The sequence below is a fragment of the Astyanax mexicanus genome, chromosome 24 (genome assembly GCF_023375975.1).
Source record: "Astyanax mexicanus isolate ESR-SI-001 chromosome 24, AstMex3_surface, whole genome shotgun sequence".
Lineage (NCBI taxonomy): Eukaryota > Metazoa > Chordata > Actinopteri > Characiformes > Acestrorhamphidae > Astyanax > Astyanax mexicanus.
In genome coordinates this window covers 29,200,203-29,218,336 of record NC_064431.1, presented here as the reverse complement: position 1 = coordinate 29,218,336, position 18,134 = coordinate 29,200,203, and the positions used below count along the sequence as shown (strand labels likewise).

The 18,134-nt window shown below is 37.8% G+C and overlaps 1 protein-coding gene across 4 annotated transcripts in view; it reads right to left on the bottom strand.

Annotated features, from left to right (window-relative positions):
* Positions 1 to 8,840, bottom strand: part of sema3fb (sema domain, immunoglobulin domain (Ig), short basic domain, secreted, (semaphorin) 3Fb) — a 117,274-nt gene extending 108,434 nt beyond the window's left edge. For all 4 annotated transcript variants that reach the window (XM_022682596.2, XM_049471586.1, XM_022682598.2 and 1 more), the window contains exon 1: positions 8,464 to 8,840. The gene's annotated coding sequence lies outside the window, so the exon portion shown is untranslated. The remainder of the gene's footprint in view (positions 1 to 8,463) is intronic.
* Between the last annotated feature and the right edge of the window lie 9,294 nt (positions 8,841 to 18,134).

Genomic DNA, 18,134 nt, shown 5'->3' with positions numbered 1-18,134 from the left:
TTTCTCAAACATAAACCTATAAATAGCAAAATCAGAGAAACTGATTCAGAAACTGAAGTGTTTTTTAGTATTAGTGCACCTTTCTCAAGCTTCCATGGGATATAATAATTAGAACAGACTTTTGGAGATCATTGCCAGTGCATAAACCCACACAAACACACTTTCCCGCATTTCTCCAGATCTGCATCAATAAAAAAGAAGCTTCTTGCATCAAAATCAGATACGGCTCCGTGGCGCAACACTTCAGACCAAAACAACGAGCTGTCACAGCGCCCGGCTGAAGCCGTCCAACTGCAGGAGCAGCTGCCGAGAGGAGGAACCTCGCCTGACCCTTTCACCTCCAAACCTTCCTTATCCATTTAAATCTACATCTCTCCGCTCGGCTGCTGCAGAAACACCTCCTCCAACTCCTGAGAAAATCTAAAATCATCATCATCTAAAACATCACCCAGCTGCTTTAGAGCACTCGGACGGCAGAAGGGAACCTGATCCTGCCCTTCGTGCCCTCTGAACATTCGGGCCAAAACCGCCAGCTGTAAATACCTGAATCATTCCTCCATAGCTGTGTGGAATCTCTGCCTTTTTTTATTATTCCCTCATAAAAACAAGGTGCTTCTACTGAAGCAGGAGCTTTTCTACTCGCTGGAAAAGCTTGAGTACTTAAAAACACAAAGAAATATGTATTTATAGAATCGAATTCTGACATAAACACACTCCTCTGACTCATATGTACATATTTATCTACAAAATCTAACCGAATCCTGACTGAACCCTGCTTTTTTTCCATTTGAATGAACTCAGATGTACAAAAAGTCAAGAGATTAAAGAGAAAAAGATGATAAACACTGAGAAGACAAATACTTGGGAGGATCAATCCGATAACATAAGATCAAAGATATCTTAATTAATCAGGTTTCTTTCTTTTAAATCCTAAAATAGTTTTTAAGTTTTAAGTCTTGGTTTTAACCACAGTGTTCAGCACTCATTGTAGCCTAGTATACAGTAGCAGCACTGAGGAGAGTTCTCAGAAGAGTTTAGTTAGAGTCTGCAGTGTGGAACCATTGTAATTAAGAGTAAAAAAAAAAATCCAAAAAACATATAAATTAATAGGTATATGTTTATGTTAAGCAAAAAAATCCAACGCCAATGGGAAAAACAGGCAAAATCTAAAAATATGTGAAGTAAAAATAAAATCAAGCAAAAATCAAACATTTTTTGGACTAAGTTTGGACACAAGAATCAGAATAATTTAACAGTTTGTGCTTATATCGTTCAAAGTGGTGAAAGGTGAAGTTCTAAGTATGGCAGATTTATATTGTTATTCCTAATATATGCAAAATAAATTTACACTTACAAAATGCTTATCAATACAATATACCATATTTTTCGCACTACAAGGCTCACCGAATTATAAGGATTGGGATTATCACTAAAAATGGAGCAGTAGCATTAGCGGCTAACCGCTAGCGGTTAGGGCCTAATGCCACCTGACAGCAATACACTGTGGAACCCAGAGGGCTCCGGTAGTTGTTTTAACATGGTAAACGTACAGGCTACATGTCAATATACTCACCTCTGAATGGCGAAAGATATATAAGATATATAAAGCGGGAGCTGAATTATCATGTAGGTCTGATTTCTAAGAAAAAACTGTGATTTTATGAATAAGATCAGATTAGACCAGGAACCAAAACCCAACTACAGTAAAAGCAAAGTACAAACGGAGCCACAGTGGAAATTCTCAGTCTATCCAGCGTCTAAAATCACAGGAACTGAAGCCTGTCAGTCTCTATTCTTCTACTTCTGAGGTCAAACAAAACACTTAAGCTCCACAGAAAGAGAGCCGTGGCAGCGAAGGTACACAATGCTAAACCAACACAAGTGAACATAAACAGTTCAGATCCATCACCATCAACAGCTCCACTTCAGAGTATTGTGTAGAAGGGACTGAATGGAACTCTTATAAGTGGAACCTGGCTTTAGTCCGGGTTGGTTTAGGAACCGGGCTGTGAAATGGCCTAATAAACAATACACTGCTCGCTTTATTTCCCTGTTTATTGGACGACGCTCTTAAACACTGGCTCTGTTTATGTATACAGGTTTCTGCGTTTGGATGTTGAGCTCATTTGGGCTTGTTTTGGTTTTGGTTTGGTTCCGTTTGGGTGGATTTTCTCAACCAAAAAAGACCTGGCAACCTCAGAAATCAGCAAAAGCATGCTTGGAGAAACGGCTTTTAAAACAGAATGACAACAACAAAGGTTCCTTGATTTAAAGGACTAGTGGAATAAACTGCTTTTAAAAGAGGCATTTAAAGAACTGTACATCACTGTTATCACGCCAAAACCTGGTAACTCAAAAAAAAAAGAAAAAAGCAGTATATATGTGTATAAAAAATACAAATATTATCTTTTAAGTCACTTTGGAGCACGTCCATTTGTTAGAACATTTTGGCACAATGTAAAGAACAAAGTTTTTAGGTTCTAAAAAGAGACATTTTTTATATATATTTTTGTATGTTAGACAATGAAATCACACTAGTACTAAAACTATAAAAAAAATTAAGGGCCTTAAAAGTGTAAAAAAGTAATTTGGGAGATTTTTTAGTGGTTCATTTGTCTTGAAATTGATATAAAAAAGTTGAAGAACAAACACAGAGAACATCAGATTCATATTCTGTGAAAGTTATAGTGACAATGCATACAGTATGTGCAAATATTATAAACTAGGGATGCACGATGATATCAGAATTATATATAGGTATTGACTGATAATTTGATTATTTAATCATTTTTAGAATCATTGCCATTGGCCAATTTGGCCGATATTTCATATCGATATTTGCTGACATATACAGTATATTGCACTCTAGAAAAGGACCAAGGGACACATTGGATGCACTACTACAAGTGGCCAACACTGGTCATGCTATTGATTTATTTTTATACGTTTCAATAGATCTATTGTTCAATTTAACTTTTTTTTATTTTAAATGTAAAGCCAGAAAATATGAAAACAAATTTCTAGGGAGAAACCCTCTATTTTATTGACTGCATACAGTTGATTGAAAGCTAAAATGTAAGGCAAATATATGTTGCATTTGTATCTAAAGTTATACTTGAGTCTCTAGTCTCTCTGTAAGTAATAAATATGTATATCAGTATATCAGGCATCAGCACATATAAACACATGTAAGATTTCCACATTAGTGTTCTGGTGGAAACAGGAGAGTTGAGGTACACATTGAATTCTGCCGTGATTTGAGCAGCCGTGGTTTTACGTTTTTTTTTTATACAATCTGAGTTAGCACCCGAACATCCCTTTCAGACAGCTTCCTCTCACAGCGTCCACAGTTAATCCTGTTGGATGTGGTTGGTCCTTCTTGGTGGTATGCTGACATTACCCTGGATACCGTGGCTCTTGATGCATCACAAAGACTTGCTGTCTTGGTCACAGATGCTCCAGCAAGACGTGCACCAACAATTTGTCCTCTTTTGAACTCTGGTATGTCTCCCATAATGTTGTGTACATTGCAATATTTTGAGAACTGTGCTCTTACCCTGCTAATTGAACCTTCACACTCTGCTCTTACTGGTGCAATGTGCAATTAATGAAGAGTGGCCACCAGGCTGCTCCAATTTAGCCATGAATTCACAACGCTCCCTGAATAAATAAAGAAACCTCTGAATGAACAACTTCTGTAGCTCTGAAGAGTTCAGATCCTCCAGGAGCATCCTGAGACGGACCCGGCAGAGCGTTCGGGGTGGCGGGTGCGGCGGCGGTGCTGCTGGCAAGCTGAAGACTGAGGGTTCAGCAGAGTGGAAGCAGCTGTTCAAACCTCAGCTATTTGCAGGCAATTTGTTAAGTGTCCCACTGTTTATCCACATATACTGCCTCTCTGCTTCACACAAGCAGGAGAAAATTAAACAACAATTACACACCACAACGCTGCGCACACACACACACACACACACCACTATACTGCACTCACACACACCACTATACTGCACAGAGAGAGAGAGAGAGAGACATCTTTTCTCAAGAACGAACAAACCTCATGTATAGTAAAACTCTCTCTCTCTCTCTCTCTCTCTCTCTCTCTCTCTCTCCCTCCTCCCTGCGTCCGCTCTCTTGTTCTGCAGTTTATCAGCAGCTGATTCTTCATTCATGTAAACATACGGAAACACTTCATCAGCCATAAAAGGGATTAACCCTAATTCTGATCCTGTGTTTAATCTTAATAATGGATTAAGACTATGATTAAGAACTGCACAGAGTTCCCTGTTCTATGTGTAATTCATCATGTGCACATAGCAGATATATTGCAATTAGAGATGCACAATATATAGTATTATAGTATTGTCATAGCAATGTGACCCTACACAATAGTCCCTAATTGGAATGTAAAGCAGTTATAGTGCTTATGAAAAAGTAAAAAAAAAAGTATAGCTCAACCAATAGAAAATTTTTCTCCTTAGGCTACAAAATAATTGTTAACACTTTGCATTTTACAATAAGGGTACATTAATTAACAGTACTTACAACAGAATGGCTAAACTAATGAATACTTGACATTAGTTTAGATATTATTAATCATTACAGGGTTCTTGCACCATTTTAAAATACAAATTTACTGCTTTTTTGCTTTTTAAGACGTTTTTTAAGATCTCAATAAATATAATATACCCTAAAATGTAGTCATAATTTCTTTGGGAGAAAAAACAGAACAAACATAACATATGAAATTTACATGAGCTCTTTTGTAGCTTCCTGTACATATGGAAAAAAGAGGAAATGATCAATTAAATTGTAGTGATGAAGTTTATAATACTAATACTACTATTATATTACACCATAATAATAATAATAATAATAATAATAATAATAATAATAATAATAATAATAATAATAATAATAATAATAATAATAATAATGAAATTCATGAATACAGCTTCTCTACAAATAATTATCAGCGCCCATTCATTATCTGATTTGGCCACATCTTTAAAAGTGTGCCTGATAACAAAAAAGTTAGTGTGTGAGCTAACTTGCTGCTGAAGTTAGTATGCTAGCTAGCTAGCTAGTTAGCTAGGTAGCTTAGCTAACTCGTCAGTAAGGTCAGTATGTTAGCTAGCTCTCAGCTAACCTTAGTTCTCTTCAGGTAGCTTAGCTAACTCACCGGTAAGGTCAGTATGTTAGCTAGCTCTCCGCTAACCTTAGTTCTCTTCAGGTAGCTCAGCTAACTCGCCGGTAAGGTCAGTATGTTAGCTAGCTCTCCGCTAACCTTAGTTCTCTTCAGGTAGCTTAGCTAACTCACCGGTAAGGTCAGTATGTTTGCTAGCTCTCCACTAATCTTAATTCTCTTCCTGGTAGCTTGGCTAACTCACCGGTAAGGTCAGTATATTAGCTAGCTCAATGCTAATGTAAGCTAGTTCTCTGCTAACCTTAGTTCTCTCTCTGGATTAGATGTTAATAGTGAGCCACTGTGTTTTCCCACTGGCATAAAACGCATTGTTTTTAATTAGGTATTTAATACCTACAGCAAATTTCCAGTAAATTCAACACAATTTAAGACCTTAATTTCCTGGAATTTAATTTAAGACATTTTAAAGCTTTTTAAAGGACCTGCGGGAACCCTGCATTACAATATGTATTTTAACCCTGACCCTAACAATTTAATAATTCATAATTATTTACAATATTCTCAAGCATTAAAATTCAGTTTAATGATTAGTTAAGAGATTATTTAACTATTTAATCATGTTTATTACTATTGTAAGTACTGTTCAACTGCTTTGACCATCAATCATTAAATTATAAAAATTCTATAATATTACATGATCAACATCTACAGAAAGCCTCCATCAGCTGTGTGAGATCCAGGCTGAAGCTGAGCTCTGCAGGACGGGAGAATCTCCAGAGCGAGTGCTGGTGGTCATTACAGCTGAACGATCCCCCCTGAGATCCTTCAGCTCAGAGCCAGAAGCTCTCGCAGCAGTTCACAGAGCGAGAGCACAACTATCACAACTCACAGTGAGGAAAGAGTCTGACTAAAAGCTGCTGCTGCTCCACCGCTCTCACTTCTTTCTCAGACTCAGACTCAGACTCGGGCGTTACTCCCCGTGCTCTCTCTATTCGCTCGGGAGATATAACGAGAGAAAAGTGCAGAACGCCGGGAAGAACGACAATAAAACAGCTGGACAGGAACTGTCAGACCTATTAAACTCTAACCTTCAGATAGATGCTCAAAACTAGAGTTAGAAGCTAAAATAAATAGTCATAATAATCATCAATTTTCAGTACTTTGAGTACTTTAAGCTGTCATGACTCTATAATTGTGATACATTATCAGTAAAGGTCATTACTTATCAAATTCTGCAAAACTGACATCAAATAAATCCATAATTCCTGTTATTTACTTATTTAGGAGTATTTTATCCTCTTCAGTAGAGCTGGGCGATATGGGAAAAATCATATATCACGATATGTAATTTTTTATATCACGATAACGATATATATCATGATATACCACATTTAGGTATGTTTTCAGTTATTCTTCGAAAAATATGACAAAATATTATCATCGCTTACTTTTTTCCAACTTTATTTCAAAGCGACATTAAACCAAACTTTCACAAATGAGAATTACTGCCTTTTAGTGCAGCAATACATATATATATATATATATATATATGTATCAAATGAAAACAGATGAGGTAAATGCAGTAGCTAATTTTTTCAAAAGAACCATGCGTCTCCATTGTTCAGCTCTTATGAGTTTAATAACGTAAAGCAGCGTCACGTCGCAAAACCACATTATGAAACTTTTTTTTTTCACTTATGTAAACCGACTATATGCAAAGTGACCACGTCAATACATTTTATTGTTGCCTCCTTTATATATTTGCATGAATAATGGATGAAATTACTGTAGAAACGATAGGGGCGATAGAAGGTAAGTAGCACAATAGACACTTTCGTTAATATCGTCCCCACAATATTAATCATCATATCGCACAGCACTACTCTTCAGAAACACAAATGCTGTGAAGTAGAGAAAATTGCCATGTCATTGTTATTGTGGGCAACATATCATGACAATATATCGTATCGACGCCCTGTGATTCACTCCCCTACTGAAAAACAACTGCCTTCTCCTAAGAACCTCTTAAGAACCTATTAAGAACAATCTGAATGGTTCTTAACATGCTTCAAACATGCTTCAAGGAAAACCTGTGGTTACCTATATGGTTCTTCATTAAACCTTAAAAAAAACATATTCTATTCAAACAACTGAGAGTTTTCGCTGAGAAAGAACCACCAGGATCGCTTCCACTCGACCAGAAAACATAGAAAACCAAACAACAACAGGCAATGCTAAATTTATGTTGTGCATAAAGAACCATCACAACTCAAGCTCAACTTACAAGACCCAATATAGCATTCTCCCAACCGAACAGAGCCTGGAGATATTCTGCACTTCTGGAATCAGGTTGGTGAGCGTAGTGGATAACACCACTGCCTGCTTGTGAGCTACCACATCATCATGCAGGAGACTGAGGTTCAATTCCCAAACAAACTGTGATACACCAAACAAGTCCTTGGGCAAGACGCCTAACTCTACATTAACCCAACTCTGTAGTAGAAACAAACCTTGTAAGTTGAAAATATAATGAAAATATATATGAAATGTCTGTCATGCAATAAGCAATACATAAGAAAAATTAAATATTTGAAATATTGGCCATTTTCTACAAAAAAAAAGCGATCATCAGCTGATACCAATGTAATTCCTATATTATTGTGCATCTCTATGACAGAAAAGCCCTAGTAGATGTTTCTTCTAAGTATATTTGATACAACAGGACTCATGTACACAATGTATACATACATACATTCATTCTTAGAAGTTCTATATAGACCCAAACCAACTCAAAAATACAAAAATTCCTAATTTTTCAATGGTTCATCAAATACAACAAAACATCTCAGTTCTTCGAAACCTTGTAAGTTTCTTTTTACATATATTCAATCTTTTTCAAGTTTTAGATAGACTCATACCAACTCAAAAATCCATAGAAAATTCCACATTCTTCAAAGGTTCATCAAATACACAAAACATCTTGCAGACATTTCTTCATAGAACCTTTAAAATCCTTAAATACATCTTCAGTACTTTTAGTTTAGGAACATATTCGAAATATACTTATTTGCAGTCATTTTTCAGTACTTTTAAGGACCTAAATGATCATGTTGCACGATTGATGGTACTCTAGCACTGTTGGGACAAAATCTACAAAAAAAATACATAATACATAATACAAAATACAAAAATAAAAGTACCTGTATAGTAATTGTATTTCTAAGAGTATTAGATCACCATAGGTGCATATATTTGGCTGGTGGTTGATTGAATAAGGAGGACACTGGATAGAAGTAGAAGTAAGCAGAATTTGGAAGTCCTACCTGGAAGCTCTGCTGAAGCCTGGAGAGTCCAAAAGACAAGTGTTAAAGCCAAATCCAGCACAGCAGCTCTTTCTCTCTCTCTATCTCTCTGTTCCTTGGTTCTCTCTCTCTCTTTCTCTCTTTCTATTTTTTGCTTGGTTTATCTGTCCTTCTCCTCCTCTGTTCACGCGCTCCAGGAGCAGCAGCACCTGAGCTCCGTGCTCCTCTTCTTCTTCTTCTTTTTCTTCTTCTATCTGTCCACCGTCCTCCTCTTCCCTCTCCCGAAGCTCATGTATCGGGTGCGCGCGCGTTAACGGAGCGGCAAAATCCAGACACAAGTTGGCACGAGAGCGGTAAAAGTTGCGCGCGCGCTGCTCGGGGCACGAGCTCCTGACTGCGAGGGGAAAAGCGCTTGGCAGGTGGAAGCCGTTCGACTCACTTGCATGGGACACGCCCACCGGGAGGAGCCGGGCTTCTGCTTTGCATAGAGCACGTGAAGTAGGCGGGGCCTGCGTCGGACGGCCTCTCGTTTGTATAAGACACGCCCCTTGCGCGATACGGGCCAGTGTTACTGACTCATTTGAATACGGAACGCCCACGACGGGTCTTATTGGCATAAACCACGCCCACCAACTGGTCTGCGTCTTTCTTTTTACAGACTTTTACAGAACTTTAAACTAAATAATAAATACAAATAAAAGATTAAAATAATTATAAAATAAAAATAAGTAACACATAACTAATTTGCTATGTACCATAGTCAAAAGTTTGGACACTCCTTAAATTCAATGTTTTTTTCCTTATTTTAAATTTTAGATTGTAGATTAATACTAAAGTCATCCAAACTACTGTTTTTTTTACTGTTTAATATGTAATAACATATGTCCCTTAATTCATTATTTCCATGTCTTTAATATATACAAACTAAACAACTTTTTACTTATTAATACAGCTCTGGAAAAAAAAAGAGATCACTTCAGATACTAAATCTGATTTTGCCATTTATAGGTTTATGTTTGAGTAAAATGAACATTGTTGTTTTATTCTATAAACTACGGACAAAATTTCTCCCAAATTTCAGATAAAAATATTGTCATTTAGAGCATTTATTTGCAGAAAATGAGAAATGGCTGAAATAAAAAAAGATGCAGAGCTTTTAGACCTCAAATAATGCAAATAAAACAAGTTCATATTCATAAAGTTTTAAGAGTTCAGAGATCAATATTTGGTGGAATGACCCTGGTTTTTAATCACAGTTTTCATGCATCTTGGCATCATGTTCTCCTCCACCAGTCTTACACACTGCTTTTGTAAAATCAAAGAAACTCATAATTTTCCAGAGCTATTTATAAAGTTATATTCTCTTCAACTGAAGCTTCAACACCTTCATCAGATACCAAACATTGCGACAGAGGGATACAAAAGATGAACAAAAACAAATATATAACATAACAAATAACATATTAAATGTTGTTTTTTTAAATGTTATGGTCTGTAATGTCCCTTTAAATATATTACATGTATGTGTTTTTCCATCACTCAGACATTTATGTTCCTGAAAACATGATGCAGTCTGAAAACAGCAGCTCTATTACTGTAAAATACAGCTTGTATACAGTTTCTCTCGTCTTCAAAGTCGAGTAAAAGAAATCCAAGCAATTTAGCAGTGATTATAATTTGACTAAGTGTGCTGCTGTTGCGTTGCCAAACCAGCAAATGATACCCGTGGTGTAAGCGCTGCCATTTAAACAGCTATAAAACATGTTCAGTGTGGCACAATTTATATTTAAAGCGTGAAACTCTGAGAAAGAGACACACCCATATTCAGACACGTGAAAAAACAACACCCCAGGAAAACATTTGTGTATTTTTAACATATTTTTTTAAAACAAATTGATATTTTTCAAATGTTCATCTGAATAGAGTTGAGAGATGAAAGTTAAATAATTATCACATTTTTTTTTAATCATGCTTAAAATGTAATTAATAGAAATACAATATTTATGTGAGGAAATGGTTAGAATACGCCCACATTTGTTATTACTTAAAATGTGTAAAATGGAAAGCAGGTGCAGCACATCAGCTTTAGTCAAGTCAAGTCATTATCAACCGCTTCATCCATTAAGGGTCGCGGGGGGGTGCTGGAGCCTATCCCAGCCGGCATCGGGCGGAAGGCAGGATACACCCTGGACAGGCCGCCAATCCATCACAGGGCAGACAGACACAGACAGACACACAGACACATTCACGCACACACTCACACCTAAGGGGCAATTTCAATCAAGTTCCAATTAGCCTGAACGTACCGTCTTTGGAGGAAACCGGAGAAACCCGGAGGAAACCCACGCAGACACGGGGAGAACGTGCAACCTCCACACAGAAAGACCCGGGACGCCCCATCCGGGAATCGAACCCAGGCCGTCTTGCTGTGAGGCGGAAGTGCTACCCACTGCGCCACCGTGCCGCCCCATCAGCTTTAGATAATTAGATAATCAGTCTATTTTGGACACGTTCTATGTAGCTGCGCCCCTGAAATAGCAATCCTCCAAAGTCAGAGCGCACCTGGCTCTTAAAGGAAATAACAAGCTAAATCTTAAATTTAAGTCAAAATAAGTTTACCGATAAGCACAAATAGTAAAATAACTTTTTAAGCAATGTTTATGTAATTTTTTTTTGTTGGTTTGTTGCATTCTGATTTCGACAGTAACCAGATATTTTTTAGCAACAGCTGGAATTCATGCATTTCCAAGGAATACATTTTGCGATATTCTCAATTATCCTACCCATTCGTTTGGTTGCTCAACCGTTGACTTACAGTATTGAGACTTAAAACTAAGATGGCTGTGCCTGGAGATTTACCCACACTATGTACAGGATGTAAACAGTGGTTTTTAATATACTTTTAGTGCTAGTTTTGAAGTTCTAAATGCCTCGTTTTAAACGTCAGGGCTATCCAGATCTAGCAATAAAGAGTGGGGCTACTTTGAACCTGAATAATGGTGTAAAAAGCGATTTTTCTGCAGGGGCAAAATATGCCCAATATAATCCATCATAAAAAAAGCCTTTTTGGGCAAAGTGCACAAAATACTGTTTTATCTCAGAAAGCTGCTGGAGAACAGAGATGAGTTTTTCAACGAAGGTAAGTACTTTTTATTACGTTTTAATAAATACACCCAAAGACCATTTCACATTGGGGTTCTCCTTTAAAAATCACTAAAACAGGGCCCTATGACTTAATTTTCAGGTAATTTTTTAATCTAGGCAATCAGAAGCCACAATAAAGCAAATCCGATATGTTCACTTGCAATTAGTCATCTTAACAGATCTGATTCTAAAGAACATTTCTGATTGTCTGCAATCTGATCCTAACTCTAATCTACAGTAGTTTGGTTTGCTCTTGATTGTTGCGGAGAGTGGATCACCATGAGCAGATCTAAAGATCTCTTTCTCCCTCTGAGCACTTCAGAAAGAAGCTTAAAGATCCTGATAAATCTAAGAAGTGATTTAAAAAAATCTTGGATCTTTTAGAAATAATCATTTAAAAATGGAGAACATTAAAAAGAATTGCTTTTAAGTTTAAAGCAGGCAGCAAGACGGCAAGGAATGAAGTCTCCAACAATAACAATCCTAAAACGTCATCTCATGACAAGACCTACAGGTAGTTCTTATCACAGCTGATGTAAAAAGAAAATAGAAAAACATCAGGGCAAGACTCATCAAGCTTCATCAAGCGTCTAAGTCACGCATGTCTCAGAAGTCCTGCTCTTTGTCTGGGTGTTCAAACTCAGGCAAACTTTACTCTAGGGCCTCTACCGTACACCCTGTGCAAGGTGCGTTGTGATGCTCATTGCTATCTTACACCCTGTCAACAGTCTATTTTATTGCCTTTTAACTGAAACTGAATATTAATTTAGAAGTTTAGGAATAAATCTACACTGATGGGCATGGTGGTCTGGAAGTGAGGTGTGTTCAGTTTCTACCTTAGCGGTGGGAAACATACTAATGTGGGTGCGCCACTGACTGATTAAAACCCTGACAACAGTCAACAGTCTGCAGCGCAATCCTATTTTAGCCATGCAGGAGCACTTGTGTGTTTGGATTATTTCATGTTATGCCAAAAATGAACCAAACCCATGATTAAAGAAGATAATGTGTACATGGCTTTTTGGTGTTTTGAGTTGCGTAAGGGGCATTTTTTGCACCCTTATGATACCAAACACACATCAACACGCCCCAAATCCAGTTGTGCACTTCCACAATTGAGCAGTGCTCTATACAGTAGATTCTTAAAATAGGACCCCCAGTCTTATATTTTCATGCCTATACAGGGGTTAGACAGTGAAACTAAAACACCTGGTTTTAGACCAAAATAATTTATAGTTCTGGTGGAAAGAGGAGAGTTGAGGTGCACATTGAATTCTGCCATGATTTGAGCAGCCGTGGTTTTATGTTTTTTGGATATAATCCGGGTTAGCACCCGAACATCCCTTTCAGACAGCTTCCTCTTACAGCGTCCACAGTTAATCCTGTTGGATGTGGTTGGTCCTTCTTGGTGGTATGCTGACATTACCCTGGATACCGTGGCTCTTGATGCATCACAAAGACTTGCTGTCTTGGTCACAGATGCTCCAGCAAGACGTGCACCAACAATTTGTCCTCTTTTGAACTCTGGTATGTTATCCATAATGTTATAGTGTGCATTGCAATATTTTGAGTAAAACTGTGCTCTTACCCTGCTAATTGAACCTTCACACTCTGCTCTTACTGGTGCAATAATGTGCAATTAATGAAGATTGGCCACCAGGCTGCCCCAATTTGACAGGTGTTTCAGTTTCATTGTTTAACCCCTGCATGTAGTATATCAGCCCATCATTTAGAGGACTGTCCAGTGTTCCAGTCACTCAGATGCAGATTCTCCATGTAAAAGAAGAAAGACTCAGACTGCAGAAGATAAAAGCTGTGGTTCTACATGCTGCAGGACAGAGGAGGACTCATAAATATGTCAACGCACTCTGTGATCAGACAGCAAAAAGTAATCTAACACAGATATACATCTAAAGCTACATGATTCGCTCTGTTTCTCTGTTTAGAATAGACAGAATAATGTACAGTTATAGAAAGAAAGTATGTGAACCCTTTGGGATTACTTGGATTTCTGCATAAATTGGTCATTAAATGTGTTCTGATCATCACAACAATAGACAAACACAGTCTGCTTACTGTGTTTAACTAATACCACAAAAAATTTTTTTATATGTGTGCATGGTTTTATTGAACACAACATGCTAACATTCACAGTGAGGGTGGAAAAAGTATGTGAACCACGAGGCTCATGACTTTGGTAACACTTCCCAAGAACCCTGTATTCATAATGCATTATGAATGCATTCATATTGCATCATATGACATGCGTAATACCTTATAATGACTGTATTAAACTTGTATAATAACTCATAAGTACTTACCGCAACGTTTATAACAACTTATAAACTACAAGTGTAAGGGTTTATAAAGAAAGGGCTTATAATGCCTTATAATATATGATCATAAGTAAACTGTACAATGTAGAGTTGTAATGCACTATAACACAGATTTGGTATATTTTGGTATAATGTATTATAATATGCAGCTACGATTTCTCAAATTAAGCTTTTATTAAAGTTCATAACACATTATAAAGCCTTATAAACAGTTATTACTTCAATACTTTAAGTGAAGTGAGTTTTCATGTGCTTTTTAAACATGAAATAAATTGTTTTATCCCTCACTATAATGTCTTATAGAGCATTATGAGTGCTCTTTATTGGCTTTAAGTGAAGTATGTTTTCAAATGCCTACAGTAAGGCATAGTAGCATTTACTTCCTGTGTAAAACACACTTCACTTAAAGCCAATAACGAGCACTCATAATGCTCTATAAGACATTACAGTGAGGCATAGTAAAATTTACTTCATGTTTAAAAAGCACATCAAAACTCACATTACTTAAAGTCAGTAATGACTGTATATAAGGCTTTATAATGTGTTACGCACTTATAAAAAAAAAATTAATTTGAGAAATCATAGCTGCATATTATAATGTATTATACCGAAATATACCAAATCTGTGTCATAGTGCATTACAACACTACATTGTACAATGTTCTCATGAACAGATATTATAAGGCATTGTAAGCTCTTTCTTTATAAATCCTTATACTTGTAGACTGTAATGTGTTATGAATGTCGCTGTAAGTACTTATGAGTTATTATACAGGCTTATTACGGTCATTATAAGGTATTATGCATGTCATATAATGCACTGAGAATGCATTCTTAAAAAGCATTGCTGGAAAGCTGGAGGCATTTTTACATCCTCTTTCACAGACCACACCTGTAATCCTTTACATTTTTAAAATATAAGTTTTGTAGAAATCTAGTGTTTTCACTATACATACACTATTATAAAGGTGTTATAAAGGTGTTAAAGGTGCTTGTGCAGGTGCTGCACTTCACCACCGCACCTTTATCTTGCACCACATGTTCAGAGCTCTTGTGAAAACGTCTATAATGGTGAATTAAAGTCGTTCCTCTCCGCTTCAGGAGTTTCTCAAAGTTAATTTGACTGCAGTCGGCCGTGCCTCCTGTCATTCAGCCTGCATGCCCTACATTCCCCATCAGCCCTCCATTTAACTCTCCTTTCTGCACGCTGACGGAACGAGCAGCACTAAAGAAATAAAGAAAAAGAGAGAGAGAGAGAGAGAGAGAGAGTGGTGAAGAGAGTGTGCTGTGTGAAGGGTCTGACTCTGCAGGGGTCAAATGAAAGAGTGGTCCGGTGAAAGCAGGCGGCTCTCTTCCTCCTCCGGACCGAACTCTGACACTTTCAACAACTCCTCCATTCAGCCCCGAGCACAGAGACGCACAGCGCCACAGCACAGCCTTCACTCCCAGCTTTATACACTATTATACACACTAATATACACTCTTATACACACCTATACACAATAATACAACAAATACATACTCTAATACACACTAATATACTCTAATACACAGAGCACAGAGACGCACAGCACCAGAGCACAGCCTTCACTCCCAGCTTTATACACTATTATACACACTAATATACACTCTTATACACACCTATACACAATAATACAACAAATACATACTCTAATACACACTAATATACTCTAATACACAGAGCACAGAGACGCACAGCACCAGAGCACAGCCTTCACTCCCAGCTTCATACACTATTATACACACTAATATACACTCATATACACTCTTATACACACTTACACACTCTAACACAACAAATACATACTCTAATACACACTAATATACACTAATACACAGAGCACAGAGACGCACAGCGCCACAGCACAGCCTTCACTCCCAGCTTTATACACTATTAAACACTCTAATATACACTCTTATACAATAACACAACTAATACACACTCTTATACACACTAATATACACTAATACAAAGAGCACAGAGACACACAGCACCACAGCACAGCCTTCACTCACAGCTTTATACACTATTATACACTCTAATACACACTCTAACACACACTAATACACACTCTAATACACACTCTAATACACACTCTTATATACACTAATGCATACTTTAATACACAGAGCACAGAGACGCACAGCGCCACAGCACAGCCTTCACTCCCAGCTTTATACACTATTATACACACTAATACACACTCTAACACACACTAATACACACTCTAATACACACTCTTATATACACTAATGCATACTCTAATACACAGAGCACAGAGACGCACAGCGCCACAGCACAGCCTTAACTCCCAGCTTTATAGACTATTACATACTCTAATACACACTCTAACACACACTAATATACACTTATACACACTAATACAACAAATACACAATCTAATACACACTAATATACACTAATACACAGAGCACAGAGATGCACAGCACCACAGCACAGCCTTCACTCCCAGCTTTATACACTATTATATACTCTAATATACACTCTAATACACAATAACACAGCTAATAAACACCCTTATATACACTAATGCATACTCTAATACACAGAGCACAGAGACGCACAGCACCACAGCACAGCCTTCACTCATAGCTTTATACACTAACATACACTCTAATATACACTCTTATACAATAACACAACTAATACATACTCTAATGCACAGAGCACAGCGACGCACAGCGCCACAGCACAGCCTTCACTCCCAGCTCTATACACTATTACACACTCTAATACACTAATACACATTCTTACACACACTAATATACACATATACACACGCTAATACACACGAATACACTGTAATATACAAGTACACACTCTAATACACTCTTATACACACTAATCTTTCTCTCTCTCTCTCTCTCCCTTTCTCTCTCTCTCAATCCAGCTATACATATACATATAAGTTTCACCCATTGCTGACACAGATGTGCAAATGCGCGCGCGCACACACACACACACACACACACACACACACACACACACACACACACACACAACCAGCCTATAGCCTGTAGGAAAGTCAGAGCTCTCTGAAACAGCCATTAGATTCAGAAACATGGATCTGAATCTAGTCTGAAACATGGTTCTTCACTGCTGTTCCAGAACTGTCTGGTGGGTTTGGACTCCCAGGTGTGTGGTTAAAGTAGTCACAGAGATTTTAACCCTCATTATGCTGTCCACAAGCTTCTTTTTTTTTGGCTAAAATTTAGCTTGCTAACTTTTGCAAATGCAATAACAACTGGATGGAAATCCGAGTGCAGCTGAACCTGTGTTTCTTTCTCTCTCTCTTTCTTGCTCATTAACTTTTCTTCCTTTCTTTCATTCTCTCTCCTTCTCTGTCTCTGTGGAATCTCATATGTCCAGAGCACTTTCTCTCAGAGACACTGGGACCTGAGGTCTGCCCTTCTCTGTCTTTATTACAGGTATTGCTGCTCTGTCTCTGAGGTGAGTGTTTAGAGCATTCTTTCTTTCTTTCTTTCTTTCTTTGTTTCTTTCTCTTTTCGGTTCTGGTTCTCTTTTCTCTGGTTCCTGAAGGTCTCAGTGTCTCTGCTGTCCCATCGCCCGCATGCCTTTAGTGCCGGTGGGCTGAATAGAGTGCTATTTGTTCCGCACTAAAAACGCAGCGTATCACTTCGGCTACCCAAGCCGCTGGGGAGGTATTGCCGCTTGTAAATAAACGCTGCCGCCTTCAGTGGCGTTTCCGTAGGGAATACCTGCTTTCCGAGCCTTTCGCTCGCGGAAAATGCAACCCAGTCAGCCGGAGAGCCATTGTGAGCTGAATGTGTTCCGAAAGCTCCCTAAAAGCTTGGGATTTAAAGAAAGCCAAAGCCTCCGGGTCAATACCGGCCCGGCTCGATTGTCATAACAATGGCAACCGAGAACAAAATGGACTTTGTCTCAGGAAAGGCAGCCAGCGTGGTCCAGACGGTGGTGTTAGGTCCCGATACGTCCAGTACAGAGATTTTTTCAAATGTTTTATTCATATTTAGAATTTAATATGCCTTTATTTCCAGTCCTTTTAACAGAAAAAATTGTTAAAATTTAACAATGGCTGATAAAATCACAAAAGCCAGGGATTTAAATGAACTGATTCCACTTAAAACTTTACCATGTCTCAAGTTAACCATTTACAGAAGCAGTGTCAACACCTCTGGGCTTGGAAC